Genomic DNA, 18288 nt, shown 5'->3' on the forward strand with positions numbered 1-18288 from the left:
GCTTGGTAAACATTTTCAATCATCTCTGAAGTCATAAAAACCTGAAGCTTTATAGTAACAAAATACTTATTTGTCTCCTTAAGTGCTTGTCTGTAATTCAGTTTAATGATGCTGCACTTCCTCATGGGCCCTCCTTGCCTAGAGGGTAGTTTGTATTGATTTAGTCATTGTGTTAGTCTCAGTAACAAAGTACCACATAAAACACAGACTGGGAAAGGAAAGGAGAAACTTTCCTTGGATGGAAAAACACATTTATCAGTGGAAGAAACTTTGTATTCATGGTACCTTTTTACAAATGGAGGGGGGAATCTTAATGCCAAGCAGAAAGTTTTGTGAAGATTATGCAGCAATATATACTTTTTAATGGGTCCTGCACTCCTAAAATGAGAACATTTTTATTAAAAGGCTGAAATTAAATTTATCAATTTAAACTCATCTACTCACAATGCAAATGTCTTAATTTAATTAAGAATTCTTTCATACATTATTCCTCAGAGAATAATACCTCTTGATGTCCTTGCCACAGCCAATATTATTTAATAATGTTGATGGCTAGGACTGCTTTTTCACACTATATTTTGTCCTTGAGAAGAAACATTGGCATGCCACATCAGTTGCAAATTGTATGTACACATCTATTGCCACTGTGCCCTTTAAAAATACCATGGAAGCATCAAGTTGGAAAAGACCAGGTCTTTGAAGGGTAAAGATAAAATGTAAACTGCTACATAATATTCATGCTTGTGGCCAGTGTTCCCTCTAAACTGAGTTAGTGTGAGCTAGCTCACAGTTTTTTAGCCTCCGGCTCACACATTTTTGTCTCCGCTCAGGAAGGAGGGCTCCAGAGCAAACTGATTTATACAGTAGCCAAATCACTTGCTCACAGCTTTAATGCTAGTAGCTCACAAAGTAGAATTTTTGCTCATAAGACTCCACAACTTAAAGGGAGCATTGTTTGTGGCCCTTTCTGCATATGTATTTAGCCATAGTTTCAGAGCACATCCTTTTCTTCCCTTCTGCATTCCATTCTGCTTTCACTTCAGATTTGTTGCTGGGGGGGGGTTGTTTCTGCATCCGTTTCACAGGAATCAGTAGTCAGGGTTCTTTCGGTACACTCTTGCCCCACATTTCTCAAAACTTGTTTTGCTGTTCTTAGTTCTGATCTGATTTCAGAATAAAGTAGAAGTGTTTCTGCATGCCTTTAAATTCCACCCACTTCCCTCCCATATTTCCACCCTCGGCCCATTCGGGGGAGAAGTATAAGCACTTCAGTGATAATAGTAGAACAGGAGGTGGTGCTATCCTATACTTCATTCGCTTACTATATATGTCATTTGATGCCGTGACCTCTCCCATCCATTTTTTCTAATTGTTTTTTTAATTGAATAAAGTTCTATGCAGATGAATTATAATAATTTTATTAGGTAACATTTTAATCCCTTTTTTTAGTTTACATGAGGAATATTAATCTGATGCAAATCTTTCTTAAGGACTGCAGTTGCCCAAGAAGAATTGCCTTCCCTTGGCTTTTTCAAGGCAATAATTAGCATGTGAACAGATTGGGTGCTGGGTCACAGTAACAATCACAATCCTTTAGATGATAGATTCAGGTGGATAGCCCTGTTGGTCAGTCAGAGCTCTGCAGGAAGGAAGAGAAACTTGATGAGCATGTTTTTCTTGTTGCTAGTCCATGCAAACCTTTCTTGCATGACCAAAAACATTGTGGTGTCATGCATCTTCAATCAGGAAAAATACAGAAAGAATAATCCGCATAGAGTAAAGTTTCCAATACCAACATTTGCTGAAAATTAACATATGGAGAAATGAAAGAAGAGAAGTGATTGGATTTATACCCCCCCCTTCACTACCCAAAGGAGTCTCAGAACGGTTTACAAACTCCTTTCCCTTCTCCTCCCCACAACAGACACCCTGTGAGGTAGGTGGGGCTGAGAGCGCTCTGACAGAAACTGCTCTTTTTCAAGGACACCTCTGACATAACTATGGCTTGCCCAAGGTCATCCAGCAGGTGCAAGTGGGGAATCAAACCTGGTTCTCCCAGATTAGAGTCTGCGCACTTAACCACTACACCAAACTGGCTCCCAAGAAAGGCTAATGAAAAACATACCGGCTGGAGTGCTGGAAAACTCTGGAGTAAAGACTGAATGCAGAAAGGGCCACTGTAATCCCAAGGTTAGACTACTGTAATGTGATATGCATGGGGTTGTCCTGGAACCCTAATCATTTATATTTTTAATTGTTGTTATTAGCTTGAGTTGTTTTTACTTGTTGGTTCTGTTTTATGGTTTTAATTGTGAGCCATCACAAGCAGATGCTGGAGAGACAGCATACACATTTTCTAATATTGTTCTAATATTCTTCTAATATTGTTTACCAATATTATATGAATGATTACCCTTTATCTGTATCCAGCAAACTATGATCTTAAAAATAATCTGTGTAGATAGATGGTACAGAGTTTTTGGGAGAGGGGGCACTTGAGACAAAGGTAGCTTGTCCCTGATACAGGCAATAAAAATGGGAAAGGGTCTACCACTATTATTATCAACTATCTTCACTTCTAGTGCCTGCCTAAAACATTCAGTCTTGCACAATTTCCTCAAGGATACTGAGGTGGATGTCTTTTTCATAATGTGGGAGCCACTACTATAAAAGCCTGAGTCCATACCCTCACAAACCTGCAAGAGGGCACAGACAGAAAGAGCTGCTGGGAAGCCTGGACATGCCTGGACATGCCACATGGATTTATGCAGGGGAAGTCTGTGGGTCTCAGTTCATTAAGGACTTTAAAGGTAAGAACCAGCACCTTGAATTGAACCTGGAAACAAGCAACCAACGTAGTAACTTATGATGGGAGCAATTTGTACAAACTGGCCTGACAGTAGTTGAGCTGCTGAATTTTATGGGGTGTCTTCCAGGACAACCCCATGCATTAAGTGACTTGCTGCCACACAACTCTTGCAACTAGACTTTTCCCAAGAAGGGGCTGCCAAGGGGAGGGAAATCTGTGCGCACTTGGACCAGGCATTCTCTCTCAGCCTAATCAAACTCACAGGGCTGTTGTGAGGATAAAACATAGGAAGGATAAAATATAGTAGAGAAAGGCAGGATACAAATTAAGTAAATAAATAACAAAGCTGAATCCTGAGGGGAAACAGAAAAAAGGCAGGTGGGTGGGTAGGAGAAAAGGAAGCTGGGAAAGGGGAGAGGATATGGGGACTACCAGGAGGAGGAAAAGAGAAAATAGTGTGGGATGGGGATATAGGGGCAAAATGAGATGCCCACCTCATATATGATTTATTAGGGTTGCCAACCTGGAGATCTCCTGGGATTACAGTTGATCTCCAGGTGACAGAGATCAGTTCACATGGAGAAAATGGGCACTTTGGAAGGTGGACTCCATGGGATTATACCCCATGGAATTTCCTCCCGAAACCCCACCCTCCTCAAGCTCCACCCCCCCAAATCCCCAGGCATTTCCCAGCCCAATTGTCCATCCTTCACTCCACATTCCCCAATCATATTTAAAAACAAAACCCAGCCAACACCTGAACAGCATAGCTAGAAGAATCTGTTTTCCTCCCTGTATCTTTTAAATTTTTTGTAACATTCAGCCTGATGAATTGTTCTGGTGAGCTCAAAATCTTGGCCAATGTTTTGTGTCAATTTAGTTAGTCCTAATAAAATGTATTGCACATATATCATTCATATTGTCATGGATCAACCAGGCACAACCAACCCTGAAGAGGCAGGGTTCCCAGCTCGCAGTCAGTTGCAGATGACCTGCTACAGAAAGCTATTCAGAAAGCTGTTCAGGCCCATGGTTCCTGACTTAGTACATCAATTCCATCATTCATACCTGCAGAAACATGGTCCATCAGACGGAGGGGGGCCTGGGGGGGTTATGGATCAGCCAGGCACAGCCAACCCTGAAGAGCAGAGGAGTCTATGGAAGAGGAATAGGCAGACGAAGGGGTTCTCAACTTGCAGTCAGTTACAGATGACCTGCTGCAGAAAGCTACTGCAACCCTGCCAAGTAGCGATTCATAGTCTGACAGTAACTTCCCAGCTGTTCAGGCCCATGGCTCAGAAACCAGATAGCATCTCACCATCCACCTTGCCTCCCTCATATCCAGAACCACTGGAACATAGATTGAGGAGGATCCACCATGAGGTACTGGAAAGAAGGCAAAGTGCATGATTAGCAGCTCAGAGGCACCTGAGTCTAGCTAGTAAGGAGGATAGCGCACACACCTGCACGATGTGACCCAGCTGTGAGATGAGCATCTCAGCCATAAAGGGTGAAGAGAGGGAGAGACTGGCCATTGAAGCCAAGCATCAAATTACTCCTGGCCTCGCTGTCACTGACTCTCCCTCTGACTCATGACTTTGACTCTTTGGGATGTACCTGGACCTCAACTTTTGGACTTGCCTCAAACATGTTCCTGTTGCTGCTCTGTATATGACCTAGAAACTAAACTCTGCCATGCCAGATTGTGCCTTCGCCTTGCCTTGCTCACACCAGGACACTTTTTAAAGCTTTTCACAGTACATTAAAAGTATATGGGGGGTAGGGTTTAATCAGAAAATCCAATAATCTAACTAGGGATGGGCATGAACTGGGAAAAATGCGGTTCATTTTGGTTTGTGATACATGGTGTGCCCTGTTCATAAGACAAGAACCGTCACAAACCGTTAGCCCCCAAATGAACCAGTTTGGTTTGTAATTTGGTAGAATGGACCCACAGTGTACTAGAGACACCAAACTCACTGGGGATCTCCAACTGACTCTCCTCTACCTGCTCTCCAAGTTAGGTGAGGACTGGTTTTATGGGGTCCAAGTTATACCACCCCCAAAGAAGGTGCTCTCATCATCCATTGTTTCCAAAGGAGGGGAAAAAACAGCAAAAAAGCAAGGGCAGTATAAGCCCAGCATAACAAAACCAAAGTCCCAGATAATCTTTGCAGTAGAAACTGAAGGGTGGTGGTGGGATTTTTGCAAACCCAGTAGAATCGGTGCAATGTACAGGGTGCCCAGCAGTACCAGTGCAATCAAAGAGTGCCCAGCAGAACCCAGTGCCAATGTGGCAATGCCAGCTCAATCACAATCCAAGGAAAGGAGGCATTTTTGCAAGTCCAGAAAAATGTGCAGAGTGTCCAACAGCAGGGGTCATTTTGAAGAAAAAGAGGTGCAGGGGCTCATTAGCATAACTCATTAGCATAACTTATTTGCATATGCCACACCCCCTGACATCACTGGAAGTGTGTAAGAAGGCAACACCCACCGCTCAGGCTCCACTGGACTGTTTTGGATTTCTAGCTATTGGGGGGGGACATGCAGATCTGTCCTCACAGAGGAGGGAGAGCTTGTACCTGAATAAAACTTGGTCTTAAAGGTGCTACTGGACTGTTTTGGACCGGGGGGGGGGCGAGGGGGCTGCGCAACTTACCTGGCTGCTTTTTGCACTGACTGAGGGCTTCTGGGAGTAGTGGGTGGGGCTTGTTGCATGTGCCCGCCCCTTGGGCTCTTTACTGCCAGAGCTCTGCTCCTGTGCGCTCCTGCACGAAATGACCCCTGTCCAACTGTACCAGTGCAATCACAGATAAGGATAGGTATGAACCGGAAAAATGCAGTTTGGCTCATGGTTCAAGATGTGCCCCATTCACAAACCATGGACCATCACAAATTTTTAGCCACCTCATAGAACATTTCAGTTCCTGAGATTTGTGAGGCAGTAGAATCAGGCTCGTAGCTACAGTGGGGCCTCTCAGGGCCTAGCCCCCTGACTTACCACCAAGGCCCCTGTCATGATTTGGGCTGTGCAAGCATGGCCTTGCAGGCCCAGGGAGCCTGGCTAGCAGTAGGGGAGGCTGGGCCTACAAATCCCAGAAGGCCTTTGGACGTTTTGGCACTGATTTTGACCAATAGGGTAGAAGAGGGCTGGGAAATAAGAGGACTGGTACAACAGGGAAAGCTTGTTCTTTTCCCCAGAGGGCAGAGCCAGAAGGAAGGCTGCTGTGGGAAGAAACCCTCATCCTGAGGGAAGGGTGAATAGTCTAAGGCCACTTGAGATAGTGAGCTAGGGACAGTATATATTTAGACGCGTTAGGCCATTTGATTTCTTTTCTTTTCACCCACTTACTGTTATTATTCTGCACCTTGTATGTTTGTCCTCCTATAAAATAAACCTTTTCCTTGTTGTACTCTGCCTGGTCCTCACACCTATTATTCAGCCAAAAGGGAGGTCTGAAGGTCTTGGGAGGGTGCTCTGGGACTTCTCAAGGGATCCTAAATCCAGAGTGGTGGCAGCGTCAGGTGACACCCCACCTGAGCCGTGACAGCCCCCGACTTCCCATCCAGCCCAGGCTTCCCAACTTTCCAATTTTTATTTTATTAATAGTGCTCTCTTGGGGTGTGTGAGGGGTACCCCCTGACTTATTTAAAGGCCCCCCAAATTAAAAAATCCTGGTTACAGGCCTGTCGAATGCCCCCCCCCGTGCATTAGAGACACCAAACTAGCAGGGGATCTCTGGCTGACTCTCCTCTACTTGCCCTCTAAGTTTGATGAGGGTTGGATTTACAGGGTCCATGTTACAAGCCCCCCCCCCCCAAAAGGTGCCCCAGGAAAGTGCTTCCTAGGGAAATGACTGTCTGCCATTTCTCCAGAAAGCACTTTCCTGGGAGCACCTCCTTTGGGGGGGGGCATAACGTGAACCCTGTAAATCCAATCCTCATCAACCTTTGGGGGAATGTGTAGGAGCATTCAGGGGCAGTCCCATGTGAGTTTGGTGCCTCCAGCTTGCACAGGATCAGTTCTATACATTCCTCAACCTGTGTCTGTCAAAATGACAGCTGACTGGAGGTTCAAGAGTGTATAGAATGAATCCTGTGCAAGCTAGAGACACCAAACTTGGAAGGCATGTAGAGTAGCATCCATGAGAGGTCTGTTGTGAGTTTCGTGACTCCGTACATTCTAGAACCTCCTGAGCCTGCATCTGTCAAAATGACTGAAGTTCAGGAGTGTATAGAACAGATCCTGTGCAAGTTAGAGTAAGTTCTGTAAATATTTTTATTGAACAGAGACAGTCTATCTGGGAATGGCTCATCTCACAAACCAGTATGAACCTCCACAAACAGCTTGAAAGTTTGTGGAATGTTTGTGAGCTGATTCATGCCCATCCCTAATCACAGAGTGCCCAGCAGAACCCAGTGCCACTGGCACTGCAAGCTTTAAAAGATGGTTCTCAAAGCACAAAATCACAAATCCAAGCAAGGGGAGGGGAATTTTGCAAGCTCTGTGCAAGAAAATGGGAAGGGAACACAAAGGAATGCCAACAAAGGAAGGGGTAGCCTCTTGAAACTGACAAGAAGTTTGGGAACATTTTGTTTGAACAGAGACTGTCTGGAAATGTATCCATTCACAAACCACACAAACTGCTCACAAACTGCTTGAAAGTTTCTTGAAAGTTTTTGCTGGTTGACCTCCCAGGAACTTCAGTTCGCAAACTATGAACCACCCAAAATTCATCACAAACTTTAATTTGTGAGCTGGTTCATGCCCCTCTCTAAATATAACATGTCCTTAGTTTTTCTCTAGACTAGAGACCTGTATTAAATAGATGCAGTCCCTCCATGCAAATTGGTAAGATCAGCAACTCATGTACGTTCTCTATGGTGGCTCCCATCTTGTAGAACAGCCTGCCTGAGGAGGTAAGGAAGTCTCCCAGTACTATCATTCCTTAAAATGTGCAAAAGCAGAAATATTCAGGAGGCCATTCTTGTGATGGAATTGATCTGTAGTGGGACAGAACTGTCCAGAAGAGCCCCTTCATATATCAGTCAGGAGTGGATACCACATTTCCTTGTACCTTTGTAATCCCACACTCTGCATTGCTTACATTATGCCAGCCTGGGTAGTTGGCTGTCCATATTGTCAATTAATTTAGTACCGCTGATTGTATGTCCTACCCATTTCCTCATGGACATTACTGATGTTATTTTTGAAAAGAATTATTTCTTGTGAGAAAGTCAGTTTTTCATCCAGGTCAGTGGTGTGGCAATGGGTAGTGCTGCAGCACCATCCATTGCTAACCTTTTTATGGATAGTCTACATCCATCTTTGAACTTTACAGCTAATTACAATGCACAGGAAATACAATTTCTAGATACTTCAGTTTACAAAGATACTAGGAATCACTTAGCTATCAAACGTTATAAAAAGGACACAGATAAAAATAGCTTTCTGTATTATAAATCACATCATGTGTCCCATATAAAATATGGCTTACCCTTCAGTCAACTGATTAGAGCCAAAAGGAACTCTACCAAGGAGGAAGATTACAGAAAGGAGAGTAGGAAAATTTGCCAACAGTTTAGAAACAGGGGCTATCCAGAAACTACAGTGCATAGTGCAGCTTTAAGGGCTACTGAAATAAACAGAGAAAATTTATTGAAATCAAATAAGAAGACAAGAACAGGCAACAAAAGTAATATTTTTGGGGGCAATAGAATATAACTCCTTAGCCCCTAGAATTAAAAGCATAGTACTCAAACACTGGCATGTGCTCAGTGACATACCAGGTTGTTCTGAGAAACCTCAAATTGGATACAGGAGAACTAAAAATCTCAAGGGCCTCCTAATACATACCAATCATCAAACTACACCCATTCAAAACATACAAAAAACAGGACATTTCAAATGTTCACACTGTAGTTGCTGTAAACAAGTTTGGCAAACAGATGAAGTAATCTTACCCAGGTTTAGGATGCAACTAAGACATTACAGTTCGTGTAATACAAGTTGGGTTGCAGAAATTGACCTTTCATGTTTTTTGTAAACCATATGATGTTTTTTTGCAAACTATATGATGTTTTTGTAAACTATATGATGTTTTCTTTAAGTGTACTGCCTCCTACTACCCACCACCTGTTAGCAATCTGCAAGGTCCCTTTAATTGCACTCTGGTAGCAATCACCAGAGAGAGACGCCCGGGATCCAGTAGAAACATAGCAGCATATTTTGAGCCTGAATATTAATTGAGATCAGCGTCCTATCTGAATTTCAGGTAAGTTACTACTAGGTTGATTAGTTGTAATTTGAAATATCTTGTATGTGTTCATAACAAAGGTAATATTACTATGTTACAGATTCTTAAGACTTGTTGTCTAACATTTATGAAACTGAGAGCTTTGGCACCACTATGTAAGTAAGCACTAAGATTATTGTATTGTGACAATTGTCTCTTATCTCTTGTCATTGGTGCAGCACATATTCTAAAAATTGTATTTTTGTACACTACAGAATATCTCCTGAAGAAGATCCATTTTTTGAAACGTTGTTATGTAATCCAGAGACGACGTTGATTATGTACCTTGGTTCAAGGATTTTCTATTGAGTTGTGTATCTTGTTGTAGTGCTTTAGATTGCAATACATAAACAGCATTCTTTACAAGTCTTATGACTGTTTGATTGTGGGTCAGACTATCACGACTGTTGGCTTTATACTTGTTTAACTGATTGGGTCGTGTGTGTCCAGATTTTTTTTCTAAATGCACTTTACCATAGCCACATCGCCATTGATATGCTAATACTTTTAATAATTTTATCATGTATTTTATATTGATATTTATATCATTGTTTTTCTATTGGTTCCTTATGTAAGCCACCCTGAGCCTGCCTCAGCGGGGAGGGTGGAGTAAAAGTCAAAGTAATAAATAAATAAATAATCCTAGTCCTAGTGCATTGGTATTGGCATTCAGTTCAGCATTCCTAGTTCTATTACATTGTTCATTTGCATTGTTCATTTTATATCTAATACTGTTGCTCCCATTGTTATTCATTTTTTTATTCCTAGTCCTATTATACTGTTAATTTGATGTTGTATACTTGTGCGATTACATTCCCCCCCCCCTTTCTGTACTTTGTAATTCACCTTGAGTCCCAGTGTAAAAGGCTGGCTATAAATTACATAAAGAAATTAATAAAAATGAACTGAAATGGCTTAAGTCCATTTGTTTCCAGCTGCACTAATTTGTAGATCAGGCCACTTGTTTTCTTGTAATTCATTTACAGATGCATTAATATTTGATTTTAAAAGTATTATTTACTTAAAATGGTTCAATGCAAAATAAAAAGAGCCTTTCTTAAAAAGTCCTAATTTTTAGAATTATTGCTTCCATTTCAACTCCTAGGCATAAATAAAATATTTGTATAACATTACATGCAACATTAAAAGCATAGCACCAGTAAAAGTATTTGAAATAATTTATGGTAGATAAACAGTGCTGCCAGCGTTTTCTTTGGCAATTTATAAGAGAGCATATTAGTGGAGACACACAAAAATCTCTTTCTTTGTAAAATATTCAAGACCTCAGCTTGTAAGAAGCATTTTGTCCTTCTGAGGCCCCAATCCTAGAGCACTTATTGATAGTTTTAATTATGAGGACTGAGTGTGCAGCTTCAGAGTTCCAGTCTTTTTTCCTTACAGACATGTATCTTCCTGTGCTGATTTTTTGCCAGTCCACCCACACTGGATATACAGTTTTCAAGACTGTCTTCTTACATTAAATATTGGACCTAGGGATGCTGCATATTTCACCACAAACATAATCCTTAGGTGAATGTACTTTTCTTGGCTCACTCGAGCAGGTGGATGCAAGCTCCTAACCATATCCTCTTGGTGATCCTTGTCGAAGTTTGTGTTGAGCGCTTTGATCTTGCATAGTAGCCACTTAATTTCCTTCTGCCTTGTAGGCATTTTTGCATCTGCACAATAGGTGAATGATGAATGTCAATGATGGTCAGCTTAGGTAATCAAATGGCATGGTGGGGGGACATTGACTCCAATAAGACTATATGCACAGAGTAACCTCGCTAGTAACACAGGCTTAGGCAAACACCAAACTCTAGGACTTTTAAAAAGCAGTGTTTATTATAACCACTGACTAATTTTATTAATGTGTTCACTGTGCTTCCACAATTGGCTGTCTAGCAGTGTGCATAGATGACAGGTCTATAGCAGAGAGTGGCTGGGTACTATATGCACACATGAAACACTACCAGTTGTATGGTACTGTACTGTACCCTTTGAATACATGAAAAGGAACTCAGTGTACAGGCTTGAGCTGCTCATGAGCTGCTGAACTGCTCAGCAAAAAACTGGCTCCCTGCATTCAACAAGCAAGCAGAAAATGAATTGAAACAGACAGTGTGTTGGATCTCATGGTCTGATGGTTATGGATCTTTCTCACATCCCCCTCCTCCATCAGTCCCTTCCAGTCCCAAGAAAGTGGATAGTCACATGGATTAGACTGTAGGGGGAGACTAAAGAAGATAATTCCTTACAAGGAATCAAATTTCTCAGAGTCAGATGGGACTTCTAGGGTAGAGGAGTATGACAAAGGTCCCCAATCATGTTCTCAGACTGTGGAATTCAGCTCACTGAAAAGGTCCATGCTTTTGCTGCTGTTAAGTGAGCTTACCTGGGGCAGAGGGTGTGATGAACTGACCTCTGAAACCAGGATGCTTAGTGCATCAAAAGCAGAGAGCTGGGAGATTAGGGGTTAATGCCTCACTAAGCACTTTGATTGATAGGTTACTGCCTGCATGCACCCCCTGCGCTTTGATTGGTCAGCACCAACTGAGGAGAGCTTTCAAAAGTCTTGACAGTCTTGTCAGAGGGAGTCAGTCATCATTTGGATTTCGGCTTGGCAGTTGCCAGTCAGGAGGAGTATATGTGTCAGTCTGAGGGAAACAGACAAGTCACTTGAGAAGTGAAGGGACACAACTCCTTGCCCTTACTGTGTACCAACACAATTGAGGAAAAGTTCAAAAATCAGAACTAAAAGTCTAAGTGTCAGTCACAATCTCCAGAACTGGGGTTTAGGTTTGACAGAAGGGACTGGACAGGAGGTTGGAAACGGCCAGTCTGGCCAAAAAGAAAATGATTATCACTTCTAGATAGAGGAGGATATTTTTTATTCAGTTGTTCAGAGGGTTCAACTCAGAAGGAACCCCTGGTTTGTATGAAAAGGGAAATGGTCTTAGACTCCTCAAGGGTATAAAAGGGAAAGTTCTAATCACACAAGGAAAGTACTCAAATACAGGAGGAAAGTAGTAACTTCCAGGAAACTAAGATAGTTTTATGACACTTTATTAAGACACATGGTTTCTGAAAGGGCCAAACAAGCTTAAAATGGTGAACAGTCACACAAATTAAGTAGTGGGTGGTCAATGGTAAAAATTCTACGCTGATGAAATCAACCTAAAAACTCAAAACTGGACAATATTTGATAGAGCACTGTTTGAAAGATTTTAAATATATATGTTTATAACAAAACTGAATGGATACATGACACAAACCCAAAACATATTGTTTGAAATATTCAGATTAAAGTAATTTCACTGTAGACAAGTTTTCATTATATGCAAACCAGCAATTTGATATAGTAATTTGATTCTCTGATAATAAATGCGATCAGCAAAAAACAGAATATTTCATCTGAAAAATGTACTCCCTGCTGCTAAAATAAGTCACATTCAGGTTCTGCTCAGAGAGAGAGAAAGAGAGAGAGAGAGAGAGAGAGAGAGAGAGAGAGAGAGAGGACTTTCTTAATCTCTTGTTTCTTACCTAGATCAATATCTGATTGCATACCTTCGAAATAATTCTGCTGATATCAGCCAACGCTTTAAAATGTGAACTACTGGCCTGGGATCTCCTTCAGAGACTCTAATTTGGCTGAAGTGAATTGATTTATTTATAGCATATATTTTTTGATGCAGTCACATAGACCAGAAAGAATCTTTCTCAGAAAATAAGGGAGAATGCCTTCACAGTGCTAGATCTGCTACTTTCAGCCATGTTGGTAAAGGGTGCTGAGGTTTCTAACAGAATAACTAACTTACTGCAGCAACTAATGCAGTAACTAAATAAATTTGGAATGTACTCACACAGCAATTAATTACACTGTATATTAGAAGGGACTATAGTGTTGCTCTGCAGAAATCGGTCTTCTAAGGCATATTGCTTCTGCACAAGGTGCTTCCATTTCTGACTACCAGCCACTGGTGGGTCTGTCTCCCATGACTGTATTTAATCTGACAGCTGAAAGTTTCTATCCAGTTGTTAAGACTCATCTTCCTTCACTAGAGTTCTTGCTTGGACGGAGGCCATGCAACTATCCTGTGGCTTTAATTCCTCTGGCTGGTGACAGAGGCTAGAATGGTCATTGTCCCTCTCTGCTGCAGTCTCAGGGCAACTGCCAGCTGGACTAGAGTTTGTCCTATCAGAGGAGAGAAAAATGTGCCTTCTTTTCTAGCCATTGACTGGGGGCCAAGCTGGTCTTCTTGCTGTCATGGGAGGGAGGGGATGTGACCCTTCCCAGTGGTCCTTGTTGCTCTCTCTGGCAACATAAAATATGTTGTTTTATTGCATGAGGGAATATGGGAGATTGCTGCAGTTCTTCACTTTGAAAAGCCAAGTTTCTTATTTATTTATGGGGACTCAAAGCAGCTTCAAACCTTTGCCCCTCTTCCATTTTATCTTGACAACAACCTTGTGAGGCAGGCTAGGTTGAGAGAGCAAGAGCGAGTGAATAACTGGCCCAAGGTCACCAACTGAGCTCCCGTGGCTGAGTGGGAATTTGAACCTGGGTCTCCCAGATCCTAGTGTGACACTTGTAACTACTATGCCATGCTATTTTTCTTTCACCTTGGGCAGGAAACATTGTTCATAGGCAAGTGGGGGTGGGTTTCCTACTTGACCCTCTGGGGGAGTCTTTTTAAGGGCCCTTGAAGGGATGGTGCATGTGCTAGTCTACCTCAGAGTCTGGTGTGGTAGCTTCATCCACAGGCTGTGAGTGGTGGTGGGTACAGACAGTGGCTTCCACAGCTCCTGATTCAAACCAGTGTTCTTTTCCTGGTAATCATTCACTGCCTATTCCATTCCAAACCAAAGGAATCTCTGATTACCTATAATTAATAAAGTTGTGGCTTTGATTTATTCCAACCAAATGTGTGACTATCATCCTTTCATCTTTCCCTGGGCTGGTTCTGGTGCCGTGGTCACAGTTTCCTCCACTTCCACTGTTAGGGATAAGGAAAAAACCAATTTTGTTCTCCAGTTCTTTTTTGGATGGTGATTTAGTCTTTGTTTAAAAAAAAAAAAAATACCGTTCAGCATTTTCCCGAAACCTCTTGATGGAGGTCCTATTGTTACAAACAAGTTAATAAGATAATTATAGAAGTTCAGATTTGTTTCCTTAGATACATAACATTACCCAAACATTTTGGTTGCAATTTTGTGGCAGTGGCCTCAGAGTTATATTTGATTAAAATGCAGCGCTCGGCTGCTTCATGCCTGGGAGTGCCTGATATCACTGGAAGCTCCTTAGAAGTGCTGCAATGTAAAATTACAACATACCCTATTTAAAGGTATTTTTAGTCTCTTAAATGCCAAATATAAATAAAGTTCCATACATCACTTGTAATGTCTCTGCTGAGGCTGGTCAGAAAAAAATACCTCACCCACCATCAATCAAGGGTCAGCAAACTGATGTTCTTTTTTTAAAAAGTCTTTTAAAAATGAAGTTAGCATGTCAGCATAGTCTGCCTGTCTCCACTCTTTACGGCAATGACCTACTTATAACTGCCATTGAAAAGGTTTTTCTCCAAAATCTAATTTCCCAAACAAATCTAAAATTAGGCAAGAAGAAGCATCTGAGAGATCCCTGAGCAGAGACTGATAACGCAAAAAAGAAAAGAGGTCTCAGTTAATCAATGGCGAATAGCCTCTGTATATTCATCAAGAGTGATGTAATGCATATTTCTATCGATGACTCTCCTGTGGCTTTCTCATCAGCGGTTATTTATTTCTGATTGTTATTTTGTTTGGGTGACAGGAGATGCCCGTGTATTCGAATCCCTAGAAACCAAAGCTTTTGGTACACAGAAGTGCCAGCACTAAGTACAATGCAGGCAACTGCTGTTCAGCTGTTCTTCTTGACCTTGTCCTAAAGAGACCCTTTCTCCTCACCTACAATTCAAATGGGATTTCTGTACTAAAATTCCGTGGTGGACTGTGCTACAGCCATACATTTTGAGGTCCTACAAACATTCACAGGCATACAATCAAAGTGCTTGTTTTGACCTCGAGACTGGTCTGGATTTGAAATATCATGGAAAGCATTTTTTCTTCATGTGACAGACACGGGTACACTACACTGGGTACCATGCATCCACCAGTATTAGGACAATCAATAGTGAGGCTAGTTCTGAGGAAAGTCCTCTTTTAGGAGATGTATTTCAAACTATAATTTGTATCTTATAGGATGCTGACACAATTTTTTTTGTTTCAAAACATTTTTGAAAGAGAGGCCTTTGTGTACTACTCACCAATTGCTTTCAGAGCTGGGGGGGGAGTGGTCTTGCTGTTTTGGCTTGTTTGTTTTATTGGTTTCATTTCTAGTTTTAATAGATCACAATTTGTATTGTTTTAAAGCTGTAAACTGATTTGGAAACTGATGTGGAAAGGGAGGTTATAAGTTTAGCAAATAAATAATTAAATATACAGTGCTGGATCCAGAGACACACTCTGTGTATGTATGTGTACACATACACACAGGCGATTGTGCTTCCTAATCCTGAAGTCCAGAGAGATTTCAGATCCCTTGCTTGGGTCTAAGAATGCCACTTCTATGGAGTTTGAAGGCAAGAGCTACTTTCTGGACAGGGTCACCTTCTACATGCATGTAAAAAAGCCGGGGGGGTGGGGGTGGACTGAAGACCAAATTGGATGTTATTGTGGGATTCTTTCCTAAGGTTCCCATGCTAGCCTTTATACTGAAAATAATATGCTGAAATGCAGAGTTGGCAGCAGAAGCATTATAGGTCTTTCTCATTGTCCCTATCCCATACATGTGAGCTACATGTATGTGACTAGGGAGATAGGGGTTTGAGTGGTGAGAAATGGCATGGGGATCTAGCAACAGGAAGAAACAGGTTTTTTAATGATCACTTTGATCCCTGGATCCAAATTTTCATGACTATGCCATATCATACTGTGCTTTTCTTTTCCTTCATTTTGTTCTAGTGCAATCTAAGATTCTGGCCAACTTTAGATCCACTTTTTGCAACCTTAATGACTGGTGAGAATGTCTTTGTGAGAGAAACTTCTCACAAAGCATGTTTTGTCTCTTAAGTTTCAAAAGAGGACCATATGCCACATTAATTCATAAGGATACAAAAACTAGACTAAAATGAGACTAGACCAAAACTAGGAAGTGTCACTGTTAAGGACAAGTTTGAAGGAAGACCAGATGATAAGAGAGATTAATTGGATGAAGCCATTCTGAGCACTATGTCTTTTAGAAATGAGGTTGGCAAACCTGAGGAGCAAGGCCTTATTAGTGGAGGACCCATGCTGCCCATGAAGTCTCTCAAGGCCTCCCTGCTCATGGGTTTTTGGAAGCTAGCTAAAAATTTATTTTGGATTGTTTTTGGGAAGACCAGCTGTCTTTCTTCCTATTTTTATTTTTGTTAGATTTCTGAAAGTGTTTTATTGTTAAAGTTTTGATATTTTATTTTTACTTTAGAGGTGGGTTCTGTAGTTCAAGGGTCCACATACAGCCAGAATAGCACAACATACATTTTAAACAAATAAAGAATACATAGAATACATTTTAATGGTGGGGCATATATATGTGTAATGTGCAGCCCAATGCACATGTATGTGAATGTACAGTACACTCCTGTGTAATAAAATAAGTGAAATTCAGGGATAACCATTTGCCTGTCTGTGGTGTGTAAACCCCCACCCATTGGTCCCAATCCCTTTTTCACAAGCAATTGAAGAGCAGAAGAAAAAATGGCCAGAAAATAACCTCCTAAATTTTCCCATGTCTCTGTGGTCTTTACCACAGATGTTAGGGGAAATTCCTAGAGCATCACTCTGAAGTGACATCCCATCCTCACCCAACTCTACCTTCCCCAAGCACCAATGGGAGCTGATGGAATGTTGAGGAGGCTGCAGCAGCTGAAGACAGGCAGATAGAGAAAAGGGGGAGAGCAGTCAGTTTAAAAAAGGGAGGAAAATTCTGAGTCTGTGAAGGAAGCAGCCTGCATAAAAGTGACTTCTGAGAACTGATACTTTGGAATTTGTGACTGCTGGAGTAATCTGGGACCATATTAGAAACAGCATATTGCTGTGTCTGAGTCACCCCATGTTTGTAAATCAAAATGATCTTGTTTTTCTGTTTAAACCCTGTAGAGTGGGTGTTTGGTGTTTCAGGGAAAACAACACATACAACCAAATCTTCATGGCTGTGGCCGGTGAATTTAATTAACTATATGGTAGCAGTGAATAAGGGAAAGAAGTATTGGGTTCCTTGACTCCAGTAGTGCTGTGTGGTAGCTGTGTGAGGGGTGGATAATAAAGAGAAGTGGGCTGCTCTGTCTGGAGACATCTCTGGGAAAGAGGAGAGAGGGGGTTCTGTGTTTGGAAGAGTCAGAGCTCTCATCCTATTAAAGGGACATGAGATGTGTAGTGAATTGCGACTGCCCTTACCTGCCGGTATGGTAGGAGGCAGAGTGGTGGTGGTGGTGGTGGGGTCACAGTAAAGTATAATCTTTTCCACACAAACTAACTGATCAAACTGAGGAGCAAGTTCTATAGCTGGGACTTCATAATGCCTGATAAGCTGCTATTGATACTTGGGATCAGCTGACTGAATGCTCAGTCAGGGAGCACAACCAGCTCTGCTTGCTGTGTCAGTGATATCCTTGAAGCACAGAGCTCAGGTGTGAAGTTTGTAGCAGAAACTGGTGGTGCAGAAGGTAGTGAAACATAGACTGGATACTGCATCAAGACCCATCACCCCATGCCAGTAGCTTACAAACGCCTGAAAAAGGAGCATGTTGCAAACTACAAAATGTGCCCAGTTCCACCTCAAACAACAAAGTTTATGAAATAAATATATTCTATGGCATCATTCTCCAAAACCATCTAGATTTCACATTGCAGAATCTCACTAGCATGATTTCAAATGATGTTTTTAGTTTTCATATGGTCTCGTGCAATTCCCATTTTTATTAACTCCTCATAGATTTTGTTGTTTTGTGGGGTCCTTTAAAAATTCGTACTTACAAATGATGGCAATATCCAGAAAGTAACAATAGCTTGATGTCTGCCCTGGATCTTCACAAATCCACCCCCCCAAAAAAAAATGTGTGGTAGGAAGGAATAGATTTTGCATGGCCATTTCCCATTCTGTAT

The sequence above is a fragment of the Gekko japonicus genome, unplaced genomic scaffold (genome assembly GCF_001447785.1).
Source record: "Gekko japonicus isolate JY-2015 unplaced genomic scaffold, Gekko_japonicus_V1.1 scaffold302, whole genome shotgun sequence".
Taxonomy (NCBI): Eukaryota; Metazoa; Chordata; class Lepidosauria; order Squamata; family Gekkonidae; genus Gekko; species Gekko japonicus.